Below are 7627 nucleotides of genomic sequence, written 5' to 3' on the forward strand. Positions count from 1 at the left end.
CGTCGCGGCATCGTTTCGGCGCGAAAGTTCATCGCTCCTCGCCGCGACGGTCCGGCATCGGTCCGTCGCTCCAGCGCCATCCATTTTCGGGGCCGGTCGATTCGGCAGGTGAGTTGTTACACACTCCTTAGCGGATTCCGACTTCCGTGGCCACCGTCCTGCTGTCTATATCGACCGACACCCTTTCGGGGATCTCATGGGCGTCGCGTTAGGCACCTTAGCCGGACGTTTGGTTCATCCCACAGCGCCAGTTCTGCTTACCAAAAGTGGCCCACTTGGCACTCGCATTCGAGGTGACCAACCGCCCAGCGAAGCGTGCTGGCGGCGGCGGCCGGATGGGTCGGCTCCGTCGTTCGGGAGAGTCGGCCCGTTCCACCCGTTCCGAGTTCGAGAGTAGGTCGAGGCCGTGAACGGCCCCGGGGCCTCCAATCGTTCGCTTTACCGGATGGAATTGCGACGATCGAGCGCCAGCTATCCTGAGGGAAACTTCGGAGGGAACCAGCTACTAGACGGCTCGATTGGTCTTTCGCCCCTACACCCGGTTCCGACGATCGATTTGCACGTCAGAGGCGCTTCGGACTTCCACCAGAGTTTCCTCTGGCTTCATCCCGACCGGGCGTGGATCGCCATCTTTCGGGTCCCTGGTCGCTCGCTACGCCAGAGTCGGCCGAGTCGTACTCGGAAAAAGGGGAAACCGACCCGGGGGTGATGCGCCCGCGCGCAGCGCCTAAACTCGACGACAAAATAGGACTAGTTCAAGCCGCGGGATCTCACCGATGGGCGGAAGGAGGATATGGAAGCTGGCGCCCGGCAATTCCCCTTTTTGGAAGATGCGCCGGTCCCCTCTCGGGGAGGAGGGAAAAACAACCGCACGTCAGCCACGAGCCTTCCCTCTCCTATCTCTCTCGGGAAGAGAGAAAAAAGGAAAAGTTGCGGGCACCGCAGCAGCGACGGCGGAAGGCCGAAAACGCCGCGCCGGCGGGATCGGGCACGGCTCGGAGGCGGGTGAGGCGAGGAGAAGACGACGGCACGAGACCGACGACACCCCCCGACGACCCCCGGACGACTTTGCCACGACACCTCTCCCGATCGACGCCCTCCTACACGCTCTCTCGCTTTCGCTTCGCCTTCGGGGTTAGTCAGAGGTGGCCCCTACGACTCGCGAACGGCCAGGACTCCTCGGTCCGTGTTTCAAGACGGGTCGGGTGGGTTGCCGATGCACGTCGCTGACCCGGGGTGGCGGGCGGCTCGAGTAAAAAAGCGTCGCCGAGCGACCTCTCCGGAAACGGAAACGGGCGCGGGCGGGGTTGCCCCCGACAAGAACCCGAAACGTCGGCGAGGTGCGTGACGGCGAGGCCGCGCCAGTCCTATCCCGCCTCTCATCGCGCACGCGCCCGAGACGGTGGGGCGCCTAAGGAGCGACACACAGAGTGCGTCGCCCGCACGCGACTTCCGGCGGGATCAAAACGGACCGGCTCGCCACGTGTAACGGATCGTGTCAGATTTCCTCCGTTCCCGGCAGAAAGGGGCAGTTACGTTCGCGGGCCCGACGGCCGGTGGCCCCCGACTTCACAAGGTGGGAAGACGGGGGTTTTCAGGGTGATGAAACGCCTGCCGCCTACGGAAAAAAACCCGCGTGTTCGACCTGCACGCCGGGAACGGGTCGCGACGACGGACCGGAGGGGAAGTGCGTCCGGTGCCGGCCGCGCGGAGGTCGCGCCGAAGCGCCCGCGCCATGATTACGCCGAGCGATGAGAAGGGGACGGGTGCAGCGGAGTCGCGCGCGGAGGGAGCAGGAGGAAAGAAGAAGCGGCGGCGACGGATGCGGCGGGTTAGGGCCCGGCGGCAGCAGCGATCGAGAGGACGAGTCCCCTCCGTCGCAGCCAACCGACGCAGCCACCTACCGACGCCGCGGTCGTCACCACGTTTCCCTTCCCGCTATCCACGCGGCCCGTCTCCTTCGTCGGCGACGCGGGCACAAAAGCTGGCCCGCGGAGAACGAGTTCCCCGCGGACACGACGAACGACGACCTGTGCCGCGACGGCCTCTCTTTCAAGAACACACATCGAGTTTGGGCTCGAGCCTAGGCAGCACCGGACTGAGTCCCCCCGCGATCGCGGTGAGCGGTCCCACCCGTTTACCCCTGGGCGGTTTCACGTTCTCTTGAACTCTCTCTCCAAAGTTCTTTTCAACTTTCCCTCACGGTACTTGTCGACTATCGGACTCGTCCCGGTATTTAGCCTTGGATGGAGCTTACCACCCGATTTGGGCTGCGTTCCCAAGCAACCCGACTCTCGGATCGAAGGCCGTCGCTCGCCGTCCGCACCGAATGGGCCTGGCACCCGCCGCGGGCGGCCCCGATCGAGGGAACTCCGAACTATGCGAGACGAAAACGAACGGCTGCCTTCGACCCATGCGCCACACGTCCCGAAGCCTTTAACTTGCGACGGGATTCGGCGTTGGGCTTCTCCCGGTTCACTCGCCGTTACTAAGGGAATCCCGGTTGGTTTCTTTTCCTCCGCTTAGCGATATGCTTAAGTTCAGCGGGTCGTCTCGTCCGAGCCGAGGGCGGCGGTTTTTAGTAGAGTGTGGTGTTTGGAGGAGAGGAATCTCGATCGGTACCCTCCGTGTGACGACGGCTGGCCGATATAGCGCCCGTCCGACCGAAAATGAAGAAGCCAACAATTAAAAAAAAAGCGTGGGTCCTCCCCATCCGACGTTGCCTACGACGCGGCCACCTTTTTACGGTGCGACGGCCGTGCTCGTCGCGCTGCTCGAGGCGTCGCTGAGAGACACCTTCATGAGGCAGAGAGCGAGACGAGCAGGCGGCGCTTACGTCGGCAGTCGGTTAGGTCGGTGCTTTTTTTTTTGTTTTGTTCTCCCTTCGGCTGCTTTCGGACAGACTCCTCCTGCTCCTCCTCCACAGTGTTTCTTCACGCGGTCGAAAAGGGAAAAGACTCCGCGGTCTGCCAGCGGGAGACGAAGGAGGAGGCCGGAGAGGGTTTTAAAAAAAAAAAAGACATTGAAAGGAGTCAATTCTTTTTTTATTTTTCTTCCCCCTCGTCACTCGCTCCTGCGACGTCCCGGTTACCACCGTGCCGAGGACCGGGCGGGCACGGGGACGGCAAGATGTCGTTTCGTTAACGGAGAAAGACATGTAACGTTCCGCCTCTCGACCGGACGTGGCCCCGAGACAAGGGATCTCGGGGCCGCAATGTGCGTTCGAGGTGTCGATGTTCACTGAGTCCTGCAATTCGCATCAGTTCTCGCGGCTGGCCGCGCTCTTCATCGACGGACGAGCCGAGTGATCCCCCGTCCAGGGTTCAGCACTTGGGTTTTTTATATTAGTTTTTGTTTATATAGATTTAGTAGTGTGCGAGGAGGTCTGTGCGAGGAGGCGTGACGGCATTGCAATGTCGCGAGTAGTTTGTTTTTAGCTAGCGGCGGTGGCACAGCGGCTGCAAAAAAAACAAAAAACGATAAAGCGGCGACAAGGCAAAGAAGAAGCGGCCATCACTTGCGGTGGGCGAAAAAACAAACAGGTGGTAAGACGCGGAAGCAAGCAAGAAGAGCTGGGGCTTTAAAAACCTCCGCGTCACCACAAATCTATCTCTCGCTCCGCCTTTTATAGGTTTGTTTGCGCGCATTCGAGGCGTTGACGCCGACAGACAGAGGAGGTAGGCCGGAAAACAACAAACCAGTCTCGAACGGGAAAACGGTAATGATCCTTCCGCAGGTTCACCTACGGAAACCTTGTTACGACTTTTACTTCCTCTAAACGATCGGGTTCGGTCGTCTTCTCCAGGCATCGAACGCCGAGGCGTAGATGCACGAGTGTCGTGACGGACACGTCGCGCACTGCCCGGCGGCGTCGTCGGCCAGATCCGAGGACCTCACCGGACCGTTCGATCGGTAGTAGCGACGGGCGGTGTGTACAAAGGGCAGGGACGTGATCGACGCGGGCTGTTGACCCGCGCCTACCGGGAATTCCTCGTTCACGGGGTTGGTTACAGGCCCCGATCCCTATCACGGGAGGTGGTTCAGAGGTTTCCCAACCCTCTCGGGCCGGGGCGAAGTCCCCGCTGATACCTCCAGTGTAGCGCGCGTGCGGCCCCCCCGGACATCTAAGGGCATCACAGACCTGTTATCGCTCCGCCTCGTGTGGCTTTCTGCCACCCGTCCCTCTAAGAAGTGCGTGAGAAAACCGACCCGGACCCGAGCGCCACGGAGGACGCCGAGCCCGCCGTAAAAATCACTGACATCGGCGCACTAGTTAGCAGGCCGGAGTCTCGTTCGTTATCGGAATCAACCAGACGGATCGCTCCACCAACTAAGAACGGCCATGCACCACCACCCACCGAATCGAGAAAGAGCTATCGATCTGTCAATCCTACCGGTGTCCGGACCGGGTGAGTTTTCCCGTGTTGAGTCAAATTAAGCCGCAGGCTCCACTCCTGGTGGTGCCCTTCCGTCAATTCCTTTAAGTTTCAGCTTTGCAACCATACTCCCCCCGGAACCGAACTCTGGTTTCCCGCAGGCTACCCGCCGGGTCATGGAAGCGAACGCCGGCGGATCGCCGGTCGGCATCGTTTACGGTCGGAACTACGACGGTATCTGATCGTCTTCGAACCTCCGACTTTCGCTCTTGATCGAGGAAAACGTGCTTGCCACACGCCATCGCTGCAGTTCGTCTTGCGACGATCCAAGAATTTCACCTCTAACGTCGCAATACGAGTGGCCCCGACCGCTCCCTTCGATCATTGCCTCGCCGTAGACGGAGACCGACAGACGTAGACGAGGCCCTCTTCCATCATTCCATGCTTATCGTATGCAAGCTTGAACAGCCCGCTCTGAGCACTCTAATTTTTTCAAAGTGAACGTACCGGCCGCCGCGGACACTCGGTTAAGAGCACCCTTGGAGGAGAAACCGCCGACCGCAACACGCGCGCAGACAAGACACGAAGCAGGGACTCGGAGCGGACCGGGGGGTTCAAAAAAAAAGAGGAACGCGCGGAAAGGGAGAGGGAGAGAAGCGCGGGGGTCAGAGTGCGGGGATGCGAATGAACACACCCAAACACACACACGTAGCACCCCCCCGTTAGACTACTCCCGGAACCGAACCGACGACCACTTGTTTTTTTTTTTCCCGGATCCCGATCACGACCTCCTCGTCCACCTCGCCGGCAGGACCGCGTGGCGGGTATGCTAGCGGTTGACACCGGCGGAAAGGGCCGGGAATGCGAACGGACGACCAAAGTCAACGACGGACGATGGCGCCGCCGCCCCGGGGCCGCTTGCGCGACCACGAACCCGAGTTCGGACTACGAGCTTTTTAACCGCAACAACTTTAATATACGCTACCGGAGCTGGAATTACCGCGGCTGCTGGCACCAGACTTGCCCTCCGGTTGGTCCTCGTTAACGGATTTGAAGTGTACTCATTCCGATCGCGGGGCCTCGACAGAGTCCCGCGTCGTTATTTTTCGTCACTACCTCCCCGTGCCGGGAGTGGGTAATTTGCGCGCCTGCTGCCTTCCTTGGATGTGGTAGCCGTTTCGCATGCTCCCTCTCCGGAATCGAACCCCGATTCCCCGTTACCCGTAGTAACCACGGTAGGCACTTAACCGACCGTCGACAGTTGATAGGGCGGACCCTCGAGAGACCCGTCGCCGGGCGTGAAAGCTCGTGCGATCGACCAGTGAGTTATCCAGAGTCACCAAAGCGGAGCGCGCCGCCCTATGAGCCCCGCCACCGAACGGACCCGCGAGCGGGAACGCCGACGACGGGAGGACGGAATGACGCGCATCGGTCTCAGTCTAATATGTAGCGCCGCGACCCGGAACGGCCGACGCGGGTGCCAGCGCGCGAGGCGTGGCGACGACGGCGCGCCGACCGATCGCGGCCTGTGTCACATGTATTAGCTCTAGAATTGCCACAGTTATCCATCGCCTCCGAGGAGGAATACGGTCCCGAGGATTAGGTCCGGTTCCTGAGCCATTCGCGGTTTCGCCCGTTCTAATGCGTGGCGTGAACTTACACTTGCATGGCTTAAGCTTTGAGACAAGCATATGACTACTGGCAGGATCAACCAGGTATCGTTGGAATTTGGGACTTTGTTTCGACAGAACGACAGACCGACCGACCGACCGACCGACATAAGACAGACAACTACAACGACGGGCACGTGTTTATTTGTTTTTCGAGGAGGTTCGCCGTCAGTAGAAGCGCGCTGCCCGCGCTGATGGCCTCTTTTTTGTTTCTCCCCTGACTTGGACCGAGACCGAGACTCAAAGAACGAAAGCGACCAACGTCGACAACAACAACGACAACGGCACCCTTGACAGCGATACATACGACAAACGACAAGCAGCACGACGGCAGTGCACACGGACATCGAGGGTCAAGGTGCAGACTGAACTCGCCGAGGTCGTCGTCATCGTGGTCGCCATCGATTCCGTCTCGTCGTCGTCGTCGTCAACGTCCACGTCACAGCCGGCCGAGAAGAGAGAACAGACGACAGCGTCGACAACAACAACATCGACAACGGCACCCTTGACAGCGATACATACGACAAACGACAAACAGCACGACGGCAGTGCACACGGACATCGGAGGTCAAGGTGCAGACTGGAATCGTCGAGGTCGTCGTCATCGTGGTCGCCATCGATGCCGTCTCGTCGTCGTCGTCGTCGTCTTCGTCGTCGTCGTCGTCATCAACGTACCAACCGACCGAGACGAGAGAGCAAGCAACAACGTCGACAACAACAACGACAACGGCACCCTTGACAGCGATACATACGACAAACGACAAACAGCACGACGGCAGTGCACACGGACATCGGAGGTCAAGGTGCAGACTGAACTCGTCGAGGTCGTCGTCATCGTGGTCGCCATCGATGCCGTCTCGTCGTCGTCGTCGTCTCCGTCGTCGTCGTCGTCGTCGCCAACGTCAACGTCAACATCACAGCCGTCATCGGGGAGGAGCTGGACCAGGGCAGCGGCGGCGTAAATTTTCCCGTCACCTTCGTCGTCGCCTTCGTCGACCGACCGACCGACCGGCGTCGTGTTCGTGCTCGGAAAACCGAGGAGAGACAACGTGCACATGGCGCGTTCTCGCAAGCGGCTCCTCGGTCCGATTTTTTTGGGCGGCTTTTTCGAGCTTTTTTTTTTTCTCACCCTTTCGTCCGTGCGACGGCGAACGTTAGGGGAAAAAAAAAAAAAAAAAAAACGACAACAACGCGGCGGACCGGGCGAACAACATCGTCGACACACACGACATTGACGACCGGTCCCCCTTTTCACAATCGCATCGAGATAAAAACGAACGAGTCCGATTCGAGCACCGAGTCGCGAGCGGGAGGACTGTCGGTGCAAGTATCGATCACTGACGTGAGCGCTTCGCCGGACAGAGGATGGCTCATCCGGCAGCCGTGCAAATCGACGGTATGGGAAGAACGAACAAGAAGAGCAACGACTTGATCGGCGGCTTGGGAACTGCGGACGGTGAAAACGGGTTAATCGACTGCGACCACGACTGCTCGATCGATCTTCTTTGGCGCTAACAAAGGTGGAGGTGGCGCAAGAAGGGACTAGCGCTATCACCGTCCACGTATCAGAAGATGCGGCGG

The 7627-nt window shown here is 59.9% G+C and overlaps 2 non-coding genes and 1 pseudogene across 2 annotated transcripts in view; all 3 read right to left on the reverse strand.

The window, feature by feature from the left end:
* Positions 1–2571, reverse strand: part of LOC145276142 (large subunit ribosomal RNA) — a 5719-nt gene extending 3148 nt beyond the window's left edge. Inside the window, exon 1 of the ribosomal RNA XR_013867855.1 lies at positions 1–2571. This exon is cut by the window's left edge and continues 3148 nt beyond it. This is a non-coding gene — a ribosomal RNA (large subunit ribosomal RNA).
* Positions 2572–3166: 595 nt separating this feature from the next.
* Positions 3167–3324, reverse strand: LOC145276144 (5.8S ribosomal RNA). Its single transcript, XR_013867857.1, has one exon. It is a non-coding gene; the product is annotated as a 5.8S ribosomal RNA (ribosomal RNA).
* Positions 3325–3719: 395 nt separating this feature from the next.
* Positions 3720–6094, reverse strand: LOC145276146 (small subunit ribosomal RNA; annotated as a pseudogene).
* Between the last annotated feature and the right edge of the window lie 1533 nt (positions 6095–7627).

Source organism: Euprymna scolopes, unplaced genomic scaffold, assembly GCF_053919585.1.
Source record: "Euprymna scolopes isolate OS-2025 unplaced genomic scaffold, ASM5391958v1 sca738, whole genome shotgun sequence".
In the NCBI taxonomy this organism is placed as follows: Eukaryota; Metazoa; Mollusca; class Cephalopoda; order Sepiida; family Sepiolidae; genus Euprymna; species Euprymna scolopes.